Source organism: Notolepis coatsorum (assembly GCF_963971535.1).
Source record: "Notolepis coatsorum genome assembly, chromosome: 8".
Classification (NCBI taxonomy): Eukaryota; Metazoa; Chordata; class Actinopteri; order Aulopiformes; family Paralepididae; genus Notolepis; species Notolepis coatsorum.
Genome location: NC_140172.1, coordinates 17232996 through 17253203, shown reverse-complemented (window position 1 = coordinate 17253203; position 20208 = coordinate 17232996). Strand labels below are relative to the sequence as shown.

General features: G+C 40.4%; 1 protein-coding gene across 1 annotated transcript in view; it reads right to left on the bottom strand.

Moving 5' to 3' along the window:
* LOC311233349 (uncharacterized protein) overlaps positions 1 to 20208 on the bottom strand; it is a gene marked incomplete at its 3' end in the record, with an annotated part of 71340 nt that overhangs the window by 30535 nt on the left and 20597 nt on the right. The gene's annotated exons all lie outside the window — the stretch shown is intronic.

The following is a 20208-nucleotide window of genomic DNA, read 5'->3' as shown; positions in this document are numbered from 1 at the left end:
TTTTGGCGTTAGCTTGCTGCTCCCCTGGCTACAAAAGCCATCCTAGCCATCTAATATTACAACTAGGGCTGTCAAAATTAATGCTTTAACTCTGGAGATTAATTTAAATTCTTTAAAGCGTTAAAGAAAATGTATCTAGATTAATCTATGGAGTGAAACATTTTCAATATAATATAAGAAAGAGGTCTAGCTGAGTCAATGTTGATGGTTGTTGAACATTTGTATTTCACAGGAGATAAACTGTATTAAAAGAAAGCTATTAAAATAGTATTTGAATCTAAATATACTGCGTGTTGATTTTACATTAATTGCATGATTTTACTCAAGTAAATATCTGTTACAAGCTTCGGTCTTAAGTAGAAAAATGCGATTTTTTTTATGTAGATTAATTGCAGAAAATTGAGAGATTAGTTAAATTGTTTTAATCTATTGACAGCACTAATTACAACTAATGTTAGCTAAATACTAGGGGTGGGGGGGGAAATCGATACGTAGTAGAATCGCGATACTTTGCGTGGCGATACTGTATCGATACAGGGACGCCAAGTATCGATATTTAATAATTCATAAAAAAATTGTAAGTTGCATTGTTCATTTCAATACCTGTAATAGTACAGTAGTCCACACACACATGGAATATGACTGTAATACAAACAGTTCAGTTTGTCAGGTACATGCAACACAGATTACAGTGTTTACATCTGTCTGCTTGAGAAAATACCATGTTCTGCAATAAAAATTATTGAAGTGAGATGAACAGACTGTTGTTTCTAGAGCTGAAATGGAAATGATCATCCATGCTTTTATTTCATCACGCCTGGACTATTGCAATTAAATTTTTACGTGTCTGGATAAATCTGTGCTAAACCGCTTGCAAATCATTTCAAAATGCAGCGGCAAGGCTTTTAACTGGGACAAGTAGGCGTGCCCACATCACCCCCATTTTATCCACTCTACATTGGCTCCCCATTAATTATCGTGTCCATTTTAAAATTCTTGTTTTAACTTTTAAAGCCCTCCAAGCAGGGAGCGAAATTAACTTTTTGACTCACCGGCCAGTGGCGGGTAGATGGGAAGAGTCTACCCGCCAAGCATATTTCTTACCCGCCAATATATATTTTATATATACAATTTTTTTTTAAATAAAATATATATTATATAATCATACTTGTAGTTGTATTATCTGCGAGACATCGCCACCACGCAATAAGTCAAAATGCTTGCTATCTGCAAACAGCTCCACTGTCTGTTTTGGCTGTGTTGCTCTTCTAGAAAAATAATCCTTTCAGGGTTGCCTATTGAAATACTGTACACTTTCCTACTGTACACTTTCCTGATTAATTGAAATGGGGGACCCTGATGTAAACAAGACGAAAGTCTTTCTCTGGTCTGCATCCCCTTAACAATTGTGTGTATTGAGCTGTACTGTATTGTACCCATTCTGCAATCTGTTAATAAAGTTTTCAATCAATCAATCAATCACACCTCCAGTACAGAAACATTGTTTGAGTTTGCGTGTCAGGTAGACCATTGATTGACAGTCGAGTCTGCCAATTACATCACATCGCTTGCACTCCGGTGCTGCAGCTGGACCCATTGCCCACCTCTGCTGTTGATAACGCTAGCCAAGTTATTATACACACAGATACACAGTGGGCCAGTGACTTTGGTGTAGGGGTGTAACAATGCATCGATCCTAAGGGGGAAATTCAACTGCATCGATTTGAAAATGTTAGAATAGATTATCGCAATTTTAATGTGTACACGTTATGTTATTGTCATGTCCGTTACAGCCAACACACCGACATACGCTACTGCATCAACGTTATGATTAACAAAGCAAGGCATTCGTTTTGTTGCATTAACGTTATATTACTATTGCTATCGATAAATCTAGGCGTTCTAAAATCTATTGCTATTGGTAAGAGAGACTATAATAAGTTGGTGTCTCGGAAAACGAGAGCCCTGATCGCGGAGTTTCAGGAAGTAAACAAGAAAAATGAGAGCTTCCGATTGGTCATTTGCTTTATTTCCCATGAAACCAGTCACTTCACTCTACTGTGATTGGACCGTTGGCTTGAGTGCAATGTGGGACTTGTAGTTTTTTAACGATCTCGCAGCGGAGGAAAAAAAAGACGAGAGAGGCTATAATCTGTATTCGCACAGCGTGCGCGTAATTGATTTTTACCGTTCGCATACAAATATTTTTAGGGGCCTGCTTATGAACTACACGTCTACACGCCACACGGCGGGCAGCCCTCTAAGTGTCATGCGCCAAAGGTAAAAACAGACCGCCCCTGGCGGGCGGCGGGCTTTAGTTTCGGTCCCTACCTCCAAGGTAAATCCCCTGTGTACATTTTTTATTTACTGCGCCCCTACTCCCCCAGTCGTGCACTTAGGTCCTCCCACCAAAATCTCCTGGTTGTCCCACAGTTCATAGCGATCGAATGAATCGAAACTGAATGTGGCATCGCCAAAGAAGAAATCCCTTCCAATAAGTTTAAGCCGCTAATTTTGCTCTGCAAGAAGAACGGAGCGGGTCCATCTTATGACAACCACGTCCGATGTGGAGAGATAAGAGACCATAGCCGATTAAATTAAGTCTGATCTGGCAGTGATGATTGACGGGGACACTTCTAACGTTCAGCCATGCATTAGGCGAGTAGCCCACTATTGCGACGTTTCAATACTGTCTACTTAAATTTCCCTCCGGGGATCAATAAAGTCAACCTATCTATCTAATAATGAGACAATATGCAAATAAGATAATACTAATAATAGTCACGGTTCCCCATATGAAAGTGGCTTGCAACTTACTGCTGGTAAAATCACTGTTTATTTCTCGTTTTGCATAGTATTACATTCCTCTTCTATAAACAATCAAAGTCCTACCGTAAGAGCCTCATACAGGTCAATTAAACCTTTTTGATTAGAGTCTTTCCTTCGGGCTAAGTTGAACTGAACATTTCACTGTCAAAAGCGCAAACTTAAACAAGGTTGCGTCGCAACACGGTTTTCAAAATAAAGGTCACATATACAAATACCGTAGTAGGCCTCTCAATTCTTATAAAAAAAAGTCCCGGATATACATAAACATTAATTGGCATAGATCTCGGCCCAACACATTGATCACTTTAGGCACACCCTGAAACCAGTAATATCACAAATATGAAGCGGGTAATTACCCATAAAAATAATAAACCTTTCATGGGGTTATTTACAATAATAATAATAATTCATTTTATTTATAAAGCACTTTTCATTGTGAAACAAAAGGTATGCAGAGTTTCTTGTCCTGATGATTAATGCAATGGTGTGTGTTGTGGTGATGTCATTCAAGGAGCACTACAAGCGCGCACACAGTTTGTTGTTTTTGTTCCATTAGTGATTTACACACTCTCAGGGGGCTCTCTCACTAACCATTCAGGGTCGAATCACAGCCCGATCGCACCAGAAAAGGGTGTGTTCGTCCTACTGAGAAACAAACCTGGACCGCTGGAATAGGTGGTCTCTGGTGCGCGCCAGTGGGAGCGGGGGGCGTGGTGTACAAGCTTGTACCAAAACACGGGAGAGGCTTGCTGTATCAACTTGCTGACACACAGACACAACGTCATTACTGTAATGCTTTCAAGCTTGCTTGAATTTTGGGCAGATAAAAACATACAGCAACAACTGGACAATACCCACAAAAACTATATTTATGGGCAATTTGGCGAGTTCAGAGAACTTCAGACCTCAACCAAACAAGCATGTTGAGCCTCACGGCTCAGTGGATGAAAACATGAAGCCATGTTACAAGCACAAGACTTCCTAGCCCCTTCCGTGACTGCGATGTACAAGGCAGGGGCTTTTGAATATGCAGTCACTCGCAGCTCCATAGTAGCCACTAGCCAGAAACTAACTTTTTGGCTTACCAGCCAACTGGCGAGTATCTGATTTTTTTTACCAGCTGTTGTGAAGGATCAGATTAAACCGAATATATATATTTATTTATGGATATATATTGAATAGTATTTGTATATCGTTTGATATCCCTTGTATATTCCTTGTACATATACACGGAATATCCCTTTAGTCTACTAGCCCATAATAGTTCATTCTCTTATTGGACAGGGACCTGGCGCCAGGGACAACCCCCTTGGAGCCAAGTTCAATGGTACCGACGAAACATGTCCCTACTAGCCCCGGCTCTGCGCAGGAATACGGCTACCGAAAAGAGAGTGGCACTATTTGTTCACTGTGCATATAAATATGGCGCAAGAAATGTAGAAGTCCTCTTATCCCTTAGTCCTTTACCCTTCTACCCAACTAAGTAACAGAACGTGAAGCCTCACCCCACGATACCGCGTGCGGTGTAGTATGGCCTGTTTGGCCTTAGAATAGCATTGAGACCTCGTGCAAATTAATAGCTGAATTGTCAGAGTTTGGCACCGTATTTCTATTAAGTAATAATAGTCTATTATGTATGGTGCATCGTGCGGTTATAGTTCTAAAGTGAGCAGCACCCCCATCGCTTCCTCGTGTTATCTAGAGTCTTAACCAGGTTGGGCAGACCACACGTGGTGCTTTCATCCGAGGAGTTCTAGGCGAGGACCGAGTGGACCTGTACATTGGATTACCTACCCGACGACTGCTGAGCCCTATGCGGCATGGAATATATATTTGCTTTGGTACTTTGATTTGTGGAGCGGATAATCGCCAACACCGGGTGAGTGTTGGATCTACCCCGAGAGGAGTCAAGGTGAGACGGCGCTCAGACCAGACTGAGGTCGCCTCGCTTCTTCTTCACTGTGGAGCTACAGCTACAGCTACAGCCTACAAGAGAGCCAAGGTGTATTCATCTGTGGATCAAGATTCTACTGCACTGTCTTCTGTACGTGAAGTCTCCCTAGACATCGTTGACCAGACGGGATACTGCCGACGGCTCTCCTACCCCCCCTACCGGCTTACGACCGGGAGGACCCCTACAGTATATCCAGCTATAATCATTAAGTGTGCCATCGTTATAATTCCCTAAGAGCCAGGTTGTATACTTGCTTCCTGCGTAACCAGAGATTGGACATTCAGCGTTGATTTGCCTACGAGTACTCATTTGCCTTACAAGTGCATTCAAATCATAAACGTAATAGTGAATGTTATATGTACCTTTTGCTATATATTAAATATTTGATTATTACCTTTGTGTGGACCCGATTTCATTGTGGGAAAGTGTTCATCATATTTAGATATCGTGTACTGTATGGCCAGTAGTTAAAGTACATAAAGCGGTAGTGGTTTAATGATACCATACTTATCAATACAGTCAGGGAATTGTACCCCTCAGTTACACCAGCCAAACAGATTTTTTACCAGACAAAAAAAATCGCCAATTGTGATAATTACTTCTTTGTATGTCTTCGTCTAAATTGATTTTCAATCATAGTAAAATAATCACACCGTGTCTCTACTCTTTAAAATATTTATTAGCATAAAACATTAATCTCTACTCTTCACAATATTAGCATAAAACATATTAACATGAAAGAGGTATCTATTCTGGACTGGGTTGGGCTGAACTGGGCAGTGAAAGATGCTGGGTTGGACTGGGTTGGGCAGTGAAAGAAAAAAACCGAAGTATGTTGTGAAGTGTATAGATAGATGTGAAATGTATAGATGTAGCAGTAGTAGGCCTGCCACGATAACACATTTTGCTGGGCGATTAATTGCCCCCGAAAATATCGCGATAAGCGATATTATTGCGACCGGTTAGAGAATTTTTTTTTGGAGAAATTTATTTCCCAAAACTTTTATTTTGAAGCCCACCGCTTCGTCTTTTCCGGTGTTTAAGACTTTTATTTTGAAGCCCACCGACCGGACCGGAAGTATTGTTGTGATTATTTCAGGTACTTTTTGGGTACCAGAAAAGTCACGTGAAACACTGCAGACCACTGAATAGAGACGCGTCTCTAGGATTTCATAATCATTATGTTTGCAGCAGGCACAAGTGCAATAAACAAAGGATACAGTCACTGTGTATTCTGCCTCATTTATTGATTAAACAAAACCGACATCAACACAATTTGCCACCGAGCGGAGAGTTTAGTCTCGCAAAAAGATCGCTGACTTGTTAAGGCTTGTTGTTAGGTTAGGTGCTAATGTTGTGCTAGCGTTTTAGCATGGCTATCGTACATAGCGTGATCAATATAACTCGCTATTGATTGTTTGTATGAGTAACGTTAATGCTAGTAGAATAGACACAACGTGAGGTAATCACCATCCATTTTAAACCGGTTATTACCTAATGCTAACGTTAGCAAATAGACGCGACTGGTAACGTTACAGCTTGTTAGCCTAATGCTCGTTAACGTTAGCTAACGTTAGCGTTAGCAGAATAGACACAACGAGGGTCTCGTTAATGTTGTTGTTGATTGATTGAAAACTGTGTTTACTCTGTTTGTATGAGTAACGTTAATGCTAGTAGAATAGACACAATGTGCTGTGCTCTGTAGTAAAGCCAGCGGCCCGCCTCCCAACACGGACAGTGACTGACAAGGGGCACTGGGTCCGCCTCATTAAAACAAACGCGCAAATAGCAATTAATCGCGCCCGTCAAAATCATTGCATTCATTTTAATTATCGCGGCAATTAATCGATTTATTGCTTATCGCGGCAGGCCTAAGCAGTAGTCTATCTGTATGTCATATGTTATGATGAATTGAAAATGGGGGACCCTGATGTAGAGCCATATGGAATCCGCGATCACGGAATCGCGGACGGAATCGCGGAATTGAGCAATAAAAATGGAATCCACTATTAAAAAAAAAAAAAAAAAAAAAAAAAAAAAAATTTACTTTTTTTTTTATGTTGTGGAACTTGTACAGCACTTTGTTCAACTTTGTCAGTGCTGTAAAGTTTAAACCTTTTAAAATCTTAGACAAACAAAACACTTTGCTTTCATGAAATATTGTAAGCCGTCATTTGAGGCTTTATAAAAGCAGCACAATGAACACAAATCTGTCAGTGCCGAGTCCGTCATCTTAAATAACAAACAGCATTGCTTGTTGTAGTTAACACTTTGGTTGCCTTGGGTTAAATTAATGATATACCATAGATTGCCAGCGCTATTTGTCTATGGAGAAAGTCCCCTTCTTTGCAGGGCTATAACTTTTTAAATTCTATTGCTACATTGCCATTATTAGGGCCCATTCAAAGTCCTATATGTATTGTTCATTGTGTAGCAACGTTAAACTTTTTCATTCACATATTCATAGTAAAGTATGGTCTAATGTATAAGTATGTTTTCATCTCTTTCTGCAGCTTTCTCCAGAATGTGATATATAGCCCCAAATGCATTATATTGATGATGAAATACAGTTTGATGGCAATCAGCGCGATATAAAAAATTCCAACTAGACGTACTTCTAGAAGTTACTACACGTCATCTGATGTTGACCGGATGGGCGAGGGGGCGTTTATAATTCCGTGGGCAGCGTTATACCAATCATCTAATGTGGGTCAAATGTTGATAAAAGCAGTTAGTATCGAAGATGGTAACGTTACACGCTGAAACTCACCCCAGTCTCCGCGCGCCGTTGGGCGATCATCGTCGAGTAGAAATTTTATCATTATGGGATATATTATTACCCCGTCCATCTCCAGCTTGTATAATGGTATATACGTCCAAATCATGTTGTTTATCGAGTTATTGGCAATCGATCGCTATGTAGAGTGACGAGCTAGAGTGCCGGAACGTATACCGAGTGCCCGGAAGTAATAGGGCCGACCAGCAAAACCTCTACTGCGCTTCCTGTTAAGCGGTTGCGCCGATCGGCCACCAGATGGCGCTCCTGAACCGCCAGAGAGCTCAGTGGGTCCTGCTGGTGGACCTCAGGCCAGCGGAGGGGGATTATGAATCCGATCACAGATTTTTGAAATATTGATATAAGGACGCTGTACAGCGTCCCCCGGCAACTTTAGCATGGCCAGGAAAGACGTCTAAAGACGTGTCCCGGCAGTCAAAGTGTTAACAAAGAGAGGCAGAGTTGATTTTGCAAAAATATATATAATTTTTTTTTTTTTTTAAATAATCAAATTTTATTTTCATATTCGAATCCCATGCCCATCGAACGAAGCTTCGAAGCTTCAAAGTATTTAAGACGGCCCTATTAAATGGACTGTTATATCTTATTAAATTGTGGACATTTATTAATTCCCACTATTTCTGGTGGTAACATGAGCGTACAAAGCAAAATACAGAATTCTGAAATATTAAAACGGAAAAAACGGAATTTGGAAAAAAATTAAATGGAATTTGGAAAAAAATAAAACGGATTTCATATGGCTCTACCTGATGTAAACAAGACGAAAGTCTTTCTCTGGGCTGCATCCCCTTAACAATTGTGTGTATTGAGCCGTACTGTATTGTACCCATTCTGCAATCTGTTAATAAAGTTTTCAATCAATCACTCGCCAAACGTAAAAAATACTCGCATTTGGCGAGTAAAGTGGCCTAATTTCCTCCCCTGTTGGGGTGGGTCCGAAATATATCAGATAAAAAAAAAACTGGCTTGCACATCGCAGTCACGGAAGGGGCTAAAGACTTCCCTGGCTCGCATTAGGCCTGGCAACTTGCCATTGCTATGTCTACCAGCGTTTCCGTTAGCCGGTAATTACCGGTTTTTGACCGGCAAAATCTGTTGAAGTCCGACATATTTAATCTCTCCGGTCATAATGTCCGGTGAAAATAATTCCCTCTAAACACAATTAGATTATTTGAATTGTATTAAAATAGGCTAAAATTAAATAGCCTATGCGATGAACGAAACAAACAATCATTAAGCAGCCGGTCTAATAATGACATTGTCTTGTCAGCGCGAGCTGGCTGCTGATATATTTGCGAGAAGCATCCATCTGCCGGCCGGCAGGGTGCAGTACTCCAATTCAGCCATTGGCAATTCAGCTGTTGGGTGGGGGCGCTGCTGAGCGGTTTCCAGACCGGACCTAAAAACACTGCTGCTCCATGCTTCACGTAAATATATCAGCAGCCAGCTCGCGCTGACAACAGAATGTCATTATTAGACCGGCTGCTTGGTGAAGCAACGATGAAACAAATGATTGTTTCGTTCATCGCATAGGCTATTTAATTTTAGCCTATTTTAATACAATTCAAATAATCAAATTGTGTTTAGAGGGAATTATTTTCACCGGACATTATGACCAGCACCAAGTCGTTGGGAGGTGGAGATATAAATCACGCAAACCCACGATAATGTTCAGTTCTTCGCTTGATATAATTAATATAAATGTCCAATATAACGGAATTCGTTAGCTCATAAAAATGTGATTATAACAGACTGCTGTTTATTAAGGTCGGGCAGACTGCCCACCGACACCTCAAGTCGGCAGCAGCACGAAGTCTCGAGGGACTTATTTTATTTGGAATATATTAATGACTGTATATACGCAAAAGTAGCCTAGTTTTAAGTTAAAATATTATAAATGCCTTGATGATGTCATTCTTTATATAGGCATATCAATTGTTTTTAAGCTCAATAAACTCTGACCGGAATTTATCCCATTTGTCCGGTAGATTGAAATCTACCGGACACTCAGACCTGCAAAAAAAAATTCTAACGGAAACCCTGATGTCTACTATACATTGGTTTCTTGTTCGAATTAATTTATTTCTATAGACCAGTGGTGCCCAACCAGTCGACCGTGATCGACCGGTAGATCAATGACATGCAATATAATTGATGCAAGCAATGGGCTAATGTTAGCTGCTAACTAGTAATAAATAGGCTAAGCGTTAGCTATTAACCCTGGAAAACGCTCAAAGCGGACTCCACGACACCAGTTCCATTCGTGAGAAAAGGGGGGTGGGTTATATTGACGACGCTTGACAACAGAGGTTCAAATATAACTTCATATTTATTGGTTATTTGTTTCTTTATATCAGCATCCAGTTTCCACCACCCTGTGTTAAAACTCTTCCTGTGTTGACGTTAGAGCGTGACATCATTGCCTACGGCAAGCTTACATGCTCAAAAGGCAAACCCGGAGCGCACCAAGACTGCAGTGTGTACACAAACTAGAGCGGGGAGAGGGAGGGGGGAAGTTCGCACCCAAGGACGGAGCGGAGCTGGTTCGACCCCGAATGGCAATGAGAAAGCACCCTCAGTTGGTTCAGTATAAAAGATACAAACCTGAAAACAAAAGCACTTAAATGTTAAATAAAAGGACCACAGTAATGAGGCAGGAGGAACGAATTAGTTTGCACTATAATGGTAAAATTGTTATTTAAAAATGTGCCCCTAAAAGATTGTCTGGGCCCCTAAATTTCTCATTTAGGGGCAAGTGTGCCCCTAGTGAAAAAGCTTAGCGTACAGCCCTGCAGGATGTTGTTCCTCTTGAGGTAGGGTATCAGCTGACTGAGGACAGCCTTTTCCAGGACTTTTGAAAGGAATGGCAGTTTGGCGATGGGCCGGTAATTATTGAGAGTGGGGTCTAAGCTGGTTTTTTTGAGGAGAGGATGGTCACAATCCACAAGGGTAGTGTAAGATGTCTGGTAGTGTAAGACAGTAGGGCATAAAAAAAAAGATTGTTTGTTTCCTGTTGGTTGTCAGTTAAGGCATGGGTAGGTAGGGAATTTATTTAATTTTATTCTTTCCCACGGCGACTATGGATAGGGAATTTCTTTATTTAATTAAAATGTTCACAACAACATGGATGCATGTACTCTGCCAGCATGTTTAATATCCATAATACTAAAGGTTTGACTAAGATTTCTACAGGGTATCTGCAGGTTTAGCCCAGTAATGCCACAAATACCAATTTCACGATAACAAAATGGCAAAAATCATGGGTACTCTCAGTACACTCATTCAAGGGTACTACGACTATGCCTGCACCTCATGGTACCAAAGCAACTCAAAGGCACTAAAAACAAGATTACAAACATCACAAAACAAACTGGTCAGACTACTGCTTAACCTCACTCCTAGGCCTGCCGCGATAAGCAATAAATCGATTAATTGCCGCGATAATTAAAATTAATGCAATGATTTTGACGGGCGCGATTAATTGCTATTTGCGCGTTTGTTTTAATGAGGCGGAACCAGTGCCCCTTGTCAGTCACTGTCCGTGTTGGGAGGCGGGCCGCTGGCTTTACTACAGAGCAGAGAGCACAGCATAGGAGCTCCGTGGGGCAACACCACATAGCTTAACTACATTTCTCAATAGTGTTGCTCCTTTTAACCAAGTAGCGTTATTTGTAGTGTAACGTTAGCGTTTTAACGTTAGTAGAAGTTAGTTGTTCACCAACAATCTCAACATTTGTTTTATCATTAGCTCATGTCGATCTACTAGTAGCATCAGCAAGCTAACGTTAGCTGGCCCCAGTCCACTAGCAGCATGTCGATCTACCAGCAGCATCAGCAAGCTAACGTTAGCTGGCTCCAGTCCACTAGCAGCATGTCGAAGTAGTAGTAGCATCAGCAAGCTAACGTTAGCTGGCCCCAGTCCACTAGCAGCATGTCGAAGTAGTAGTAGCATCAGCAAGCTAACGTTAGCTGGCCCCAGTCCACCAGCAGCATCAGCAAGCTAGGATAATAACAACAATACTTCCGGTCCGGTCGGTGGGCTTCAAAATAAAAGTCTAAACACCGGAAAAGACGGAGCGGTGGGCTTCAAAATAAAAGTTTTGGGAAATAAATTTCTCAAAAAAAAATTCTCTAACCGGTCGCAATAATATCGCTTATCGCGATATTTTCGGGGGCAATTAATCGCCCAGCAAAATTTGTTATCGTGGCAGGCCTACAGTCACTCCTAAAACCCACTTTACCCCTGCCCACATTCAAAACCGCTCTTAAAGAGCACCTACGGAGGGGAGCTCCAGTAGCTCACCGCGTACCTCGAGTGCTATTTCGGCGCCGGGGACAACCGTGCTCGTCACGGATCTGGGGTTTAGCGAGTTCGAATCCCGGACTGCAGCCGTGCCTTTCCCAGAGTGTCTTCCCCCCCATCTGTACCCCCATTCAGCCTGTTTCTGTCGGTCATCCTTGACCAGAGTAAATGCGATAAACGCAAAAAAGAGCCAGCGGAATGGCCAAAGTTTAAAAAAAAAAAAAAGCACCTACGGGAGGCTGCAATTCGAAACTGGCCACCGTAAAAGTCCAAAGCCCCCCCCCCCCCCCTAATGTACAGTCTCATCCCCATCATATATATAATATTTTCTGTTAGGATCTCTGGGTAACAGTACTGTATATTATTTGCATATCGTATATGTCACAAATGTAACAGTACTACAGTATATACCTGTATGTCATGTATGTGCCTATGCCATAAATGTCATGATGTCATGTATGTTTTTACTGTATTTATTTCTGTATATTTTATTTAATTTTTATTCTATTTTACTCTACTCTTATCCTAGGCAACTTGATTGATTTGTGTTATTATTCTAATTCGTGATGTGTCCTGTCTAAATGTTTAAATGTTGAGCGATTTGCAGTGTCAAATTTCCCACAGGATAATAAAAGTATTTCTATTCCATCTATTCCATGTTGTGTATGTCAATATGAATTGAAAATGGGGGACCCTGATGTAAACAAGACAAACGTCTTTCTCTGGGCCCCGTTCCCCGGACCTGGCTAACTGAGTTAGCCGGATAATTTTCAGCATAGCTTGACTTAAGCCAGACCTTTCTGTTCCCCGAAGTCGGATTTTCTAAATCACCATGGTAACAGATCAGAACATTTGAACCTGGTCCGGAGCAGGGTTAAGTTCAGTTAGCTGGATGAACCATGGCCACGCCCTCTCAAAGAAATGCCAGCTCGCTTCCTGAAATATTTCTCACAGTCTAGATCCCATTATACCATTCTGAATTATGTTTGTGCTTCGTTTTCCTAGAGGGGGCTTTGTATATGTATAATAATAGAACTAAATGCTGATAAATCATATTCAGCCTATAGATTTACTTTGTCCTAAATAAAATAATGCACGTCATATACGGCGCTCGGAGTCGCGATACACGCTGCATGTGGTTATTTTAATAACGGCGCATTGCAAATGTGACTCCCGCGGGGATATTTTTAATGAATGAAACTAGGGATGCACAGATATGAAAATTGGCCGCCGATACCGATAGTTCAACTAACACTATCGGCCGATACCGATATTTGTATATTTGTATATAAGTATTTGTAATTTTTTTTTTTTTTTTATATATATATTTTTTTAATGAAACTACTGTATATTTGTATGTGTGTTTGTATTTGTAGGCCTCTTTACTTACTTAAAAAAAGGAAACATCAAGAAATATGTTTATGGTATCACTATCTCTCTCCCAGTATCGTCTTGCGGCCTGCAGAGGGATACTATTTTCTCAACCAGAGCTTCCAACCAATGCAATGGAACCATTCTTGCGGCCTGCAGCGGGATACTATTCTCTCAACCAGAGCTTTCAACCAATGCAATGGAACCATTTTGATTGACAGTCGATTCGGCCAATTTAACGCCACACCGCTAGCACCCACCTCCTGCTGTCCTTACCACCAATCGGCAAGCGTTTATACATTTTTCTACTTCCGGGCATGCCGCCATTGTTTGCGAGAGCAGAAGAACACACTTAACGTAGCTACGTTAGCTGCCCGGCCCGGCGCCCGCCGACCGGCGCTCCACGCATGACCAAATGAGACATAATGATTTTACTGCAACAAATGTTATAATAAAACAAAGCCTTTCTATACATTTGTCTGGTTGAAAACTTTATTAACAGATTGCAGAATGTGTAGTTGGGTACGGAATGAGCAACGGAATGGAACCGAGCTATGAACGGACTAACGGAGTAATGCCTCGTTTACTGCGGGTAAATAATATGCTTGTTATTGAACGTGTAACACTTCATTTTAACAGCAGATACTTTCTTAAATGCCATCTTCCAGAGAGAGGGTGTTGACGGGGAGTTGTGTTATTAATAGCATTGAACAGCTAACCGAAAGCTAGCGTTAACTATTGTTAAAGGTTTAGCCATAACGTTACCTTGGCTAAAGTTGGGGCTATTAATAATGCAGCAATAATGGCTGCAGACCTGCAAGCAAAGTACAGCAAGTTGACAAAGGAGTATTCCAACGCAAATCACATTTTCACCAGTAACGTTGGTCTTGCATCTCCCGGTAGCTAATGAACGGACTCGGAGTAATGCCTTGCTGCTATGGGTAATAATAATATGCTGATGTTATTGTCCGTGTAACACTAACTATATAACGCTAATGCCACAAAACGAATGCCTTGTTAATCATAAGTACTAGTTACTTTGATGCAGTAGCTCAGGGGTGGCCAACCCGCGGCTCGCGAGCCGCATGCGGCTCTTTGCCCGTCAATGTGCGGCTCTTCCATCCATAAAAAAAAATTAATTTTTTATTTTATTTTTTTTTTACTTTTTTTTTTTATGTCACTCATTCCATAAGGACGTAGAATAAACATTTACAATTTTTTTTTAAATGGTCCATTTGCATGTTCTTGGTATCTGAATCTAGGGACATATATGGATCAGTGTCAGAAATAGTGTGTCTGTTACTAGGCTTGAGTAAATTGTAATGAACCAAAAGGAGAATATCAATTCTATTTAAAAAAAAATATATCTTTGACTGTAAATAACACCATGCTAAAATTGACCAGACCTGAAAAATCTAAGCAAATGAATAAAGGGAAGATGATTAAACAGAAGGTTTTGTAGATACAGTACTGAATTCTGCCATCTTTTTTATAATGTAAATTTCTCCACCATTTTTCATCATAATTGCAACACCGTTTTTTGCAAGACGTTCACAGAAAGGTAGAGAAACTAACTGCGTTCTGTTTTATGGCAATAACGTTCAGGTTTGTGGGAGATAATGCCAAAAAATAAGAGAAATTAAAAAGTAAATCCAGAAGTCAGATGATTGACAGGGGCTGGTGTGAGCTGGGTAGGGTAGTTTTTCGAAAGACTACACTCACTTTTGGCTGTGCCACTTCCTCCTGTCAATATGCGCCGTTTTACGACTCAATGCCCTGAGATTGCTATAATCTTATATTTCACTAATAACAGTTAAAATAATTGGTAAACAAACATAATGCTGAAAATATACACTTTTACTGTATATCTCGGGCTTAAGAGGTTAACCCTGTGAGGCCCAAATTAAAAAGAAATTAGCAACTTCAGAGGCCAGAGGGTGGGACATATAAACACATTTACTATCAAATAGCATTGTGAGGCTGAACAACAGGACCAATTGACTATACATGTGCTTAAAGGGGAACTATCTTATAAATGGCTTTTTTCAGTGTTTACCATTGTTTCTTAGCTATGTGGACTTATATTAATAGGATATATGTCTCTAATTCTCATATTGGCGAATTCTTCCAATTCTCCTCTCACAATATTCACCCTCACTGAACTGAGTCATCTGAAAATGTGCATATCTGTGATGTCAGAGATTTCTCAGCTGCATAATAATGTGGCAGTTGATGTGGCAGTTGGCACCAGGCCACAGTGGTTGGAGCCCAGCCTCAAAACGGCTTAAGATCTTGAGGTAGAAAAATGCGGTTTTTAGTACTTGATTAGAAATACAAAACAATGCATTTTTTTTGAAAAAAAAACCTAGGTGTTCCATAGACTCACAGGAATTGTGTAAAAGTGCCCAAATAGTGAAAGAAATAGTAAATAGTAGTATAATAGTTAATAGTTCCCCTTTAAAAAAATTTAAATAAACATTTTTTTTTTTAAATGGCTAAAAGTGATTTTGTAATTTTGCAACCGTGGGTCTCACAGGGTACTTTTAACCCTGTGAGGCCCAAATAAAAAAGACATTAGCAACTTCAGAGGCCAGAGGGTGAGACCTATAAACACATGAAGGGTGCCGTGACTGAAATAAAAGGTTGAGAAACGCTGGTATATGGTGTGGCTCTTTGTGGTACCACAGTCATTTTTTTGTGGCTCTTAGTCTCTGACTGGTTGGCCACCCCTGCAGTAGCTTGTGTGTGTGGGGAACGGCGGGCGTTGTGCAGGTAGGTCGCGAGTGAACTTTTTTTTTTTGCCTTTTGACGCTACACAAATTGATGGGTATTTATCGGCGACTGCTATCGGCACATTTGAGCTTATCGGCCGCTAGGCCGATAGCAGTCAACAAGGCACTTATCGGCCGTTTGGCTCTGATTAGTTTCATATATTCTCCGCTGTAGATTTGCTTAACGGAGCGCCCGGATTGTGTTTCATTCAAGCATAAAATTGAAGTGTCTATGCGTGGATTGTGGTCTTTGTGGATTATGAATTACGAGGAATCTGAGGATTGTTGAATTGTATCATCACTCACACGTTATTGTGATATTGTAACTGGGATTAAAATGTCTGATGAGATGTGCTGTTTGACGGATTTGAGCAATTGAATGAGCCGTTGACGTCACATTAATGCATTTGAGAATAAAGAGATAAAACTTCATTCAAAAGAAAAATATTCGAAATACGGGTCTCTTGTATTGATGGATACACAATGGATATATCCCGTCTGGCACAGTGGTGCAACGGCTAGTGCTCACTCCTGTCAAGCGGACGACCCTAGTTTGAAACCCCGCGTTTCCAATATAATTTTTTTGGAATATAATATTAATGACTATACGCAAAAGTAGCCTAGTTTTAAGTTAAAATATTATAAATCTACATGCATTGAGGATGTCATTCTTTATATAGCTCTCAAAGTGCACCAAATTGAAGCATTTACATTGCAAAAAGAAAAAAATAAATTAGAAAAGAGGGGGATTCGAACGCGGGTCGTCCGCGTGAGAGGCATAAAGACCATCCATCAGACCACGGTGCCAGACAAATAAAACATCCACCATACATCCATCAATGGATAAGAGAGCCGTATCCTTATTCTGAAAGGGTTGAACTAATTATTTTCGCTAGCAAGATCTCATTTGATTATTCAACCCATAAACCTACTGCCAGCAGGCACGTTTAAAGAAATATAATCTGATTGATTGGGGTAATGAGGGACTTAAAATTAGCCTATAGATAATGCATTTAACTTGTCTGCGAGGCTATTGAGCCGTACAGCATTGTACCCATTCTGCAATCTGTTAATAAAGTTTTAAATCAATCAATCAATCAATGCTGTTAGAAAATCAGGATTCTTTTTTTGCAAAACAGAAATTATTAAAAGTCAGTACTCCACACACAATGCATAATGAAACTAACAGTCAAGGTGGCTAAAATTACATGCAAGTACAGAAACCAGACCAAAAAAAAAAGTCTATAATAATATTTTACCGTATACAGTGTATATCCAACGAAATTAACAATTATACAAATGCCTTATACAGGATATACCCCTAATACCCATTTTCTAAAACCCTACACACATATGCTCCAGCTCGAACCCCCCCCCTCCCGGACCCCTCGTTGGATAGTACCTCCATTATCCCTCACTCCTAACCAGACACTACCATTATAAGCTAGCTTTTATTCTCTCCACCACTTCTAACCACATTGACATTTTGGATTCGTTGAGACCCAGAATTCTTGCTGTAGATATTTCTTGATAAATCACATCGAGATATGTAAGAGACCAAACTTTCCGGCACATTTTTTCCGGTTGAAACCAGCGTGATGCGATCAGTTTTTTAGCTACTGTGATACCCGATAAAACCAATCTCTTTAGCTGTGGATTTACTGCAAACTCAAAAACATCATTCAAAAGCAATACAGAGGGGTGTACTGGTATATTCCAAGATACGAGTTTTGATAATTGATGAGTCACATCTTTCCAGAATGCCTTAACTGGTGGGCAGTCCCAATACATGTGCATAAATGTCCCTTCGTCTCCATTTGTACATTGGGAGCATTTTTTGTCTTGTTTCAGGCCCATTCTGTTCAGTCTTATAGGAGTCAAGTATGTCCTGTGAATATAGTTAAGATTGATTTGTTGATGGTCCGGGTTCCTTGATGTAAGACGGACATTTGCCCATGCTTCTTGCCAATCAAAGTCACTTTCCAGGTCTGGTATATCCCTCCTCCAGACAGTGTCTAGTTGGAGGGTTTCATACGAGGACGTTAGTAATTGATAATAAAAACCTGATACAAAACCTCTCAATGTTTCTCTTTCATAGAAGAATTTGTGGTATCTGTGGTGTTCAACTGGTATGTCTAATGGAACACCGTGAGACCTCAAACATAGGCGTAACTGTATGTAAAAAAGCCATGTGGACTCGGTGAGGTTAAACTTTGTGCATATTTCTCCATAACTACAAAAGCCCTGGTTATTAAAAATATCCCCTAATGAGTGTATGCCTTGCTCTTCCCATATAGGGAATCTTATAGGACGTTTTTCCATTAAGAGTGCATTGTTATTGAATATGGGAGTGTGATTATGCCATTTTTGAGGGTTAGGATATTTTTTTTGTGTTTCCCGCCATGTTCGGATTGCATGGGTAATTATGGGGCCAAATTTCCGCTCACAGTGCTTGATTGGAAGTTTAGTGTGTGCTATGTCCTTCAGTCTCTGTGGGGCTACTATGTTTTCTTCCAATTCTCTCCAGGATACCAAAGCCTGGGGATCAAACCATATTGTCAATGGTCTTAATGTGTAAGCCTTAAAATATTGGAAAAAATCTGGAACTGCCATGCCACCGTCTGCTTTATTTCTCAGTGCAGTGGATCTTTTTATGCGAGGTGGTTTGTTATTCCAAATAAATTTGTATGTGGAGGAGTGTAATCTTTCCCAGTAGCCCTCTGGAGGGGGTAACGGTAGCATTGAGCTGATGAAGTTGATTCTTGGTAATACATCCATCTTAACTATTGATCAGGATTTCTGCTATCGACACCTGCTGTCTTTTCAACTGAAGCGGCCGCGCGCAATTATCCTGAGTCTCAAGTCTGGTTCGAATGAACGAGACTGAATCAGCGTTCGAGGAACAGGAAAATCCCGGATTCAAACATCGGGTTAATTGAATCTGGATGATGGGACTCTTGATCGACTTAGTTAAACCAGGTACGGGGAATAGGGCCCTGGTCTGCATCCCCTTATTATTGTGTGTATTGAGCTGTACTGTATTGTACACATTCTGCAATCTGTTAAATAAAGTTTTCATTCATCCAGTTGTTTTGTTTTTGTGGTTTGGTTGAATGAATACTTTATTTAACAGATTTCAGAATGGGTACAATACAGTACAGCTCAATACACACAATAATAAGGGGATGCAGACCAGAGAAAGACGTTTGTCTTGTTTACATCAGGGTCCCCCATTTTCAATTCATAGCGACATTTATGACATGCACAACATACATGACATTTATGGCATAGGGACATACATGACACAGGTATATATTACGGTTACATTTGTGACATATATGATATGCAAATATACAGTACTGTTACCCATAGATCCTAACATACCGTAATTCCTCTAATAGTAACCCTGGCTTGTATTTGTTTCAACTGTAGCGGGTACCAGGCTTGTATTAGGAGGAGGCCTGTATAAGAGGGAGGCCTATATTTCAAATTTTCAAACGGATCATAATGAATAAATCAACATTTTGTGTCAGTTTGAACCCAGTAAAATGTACTGGGTTCATTTATTGAAACCAAGTACTGTATGAAATAGTAAACAGTGCAATTACAGGTGGTCACTGGTCATTTCAAAGTTTTCAAAGTGAAATCAAGTAACTAGCTCAGTATGCAGCTCAGTATATTAGTAACCCGGCTTGTATTAGGAGGCCGGCTTATAATTGCTTAGCTCAAGAGCGCACCCGACCATTAATAGAGACCCGGCTTGTATTTGAGACCCGGTTACTATTAGAGGAATTACGGTATTATATATATATATATATATATATATATATATATATATATATATATACACATATACATATGATGGGGAGGAGACTGTACATTAGGAGGGGGTAGGTGGGTGGTAGAAAATAAATACATAGGGTGGGGTGAAGCTAGGGGTGGACGGTATAAACGGTATAAATTTGCTCTACGGTATGGATTTTGACTATACCTTGTAACCGGTAGAGCAGCTCTAAAATAGCAATGACGTCATGCAACCACAGCGCGACTATTTCACTCTCATTTGCCCCTAAAAATAGATAGAACTAGTCATAGATAATAGATATGTGCAAACTGGAAAAAGTTATTTAGGAGGCTTCGCAGTGGGCGTGTCAACACGCAATTGTCATTTCATAATAAACAC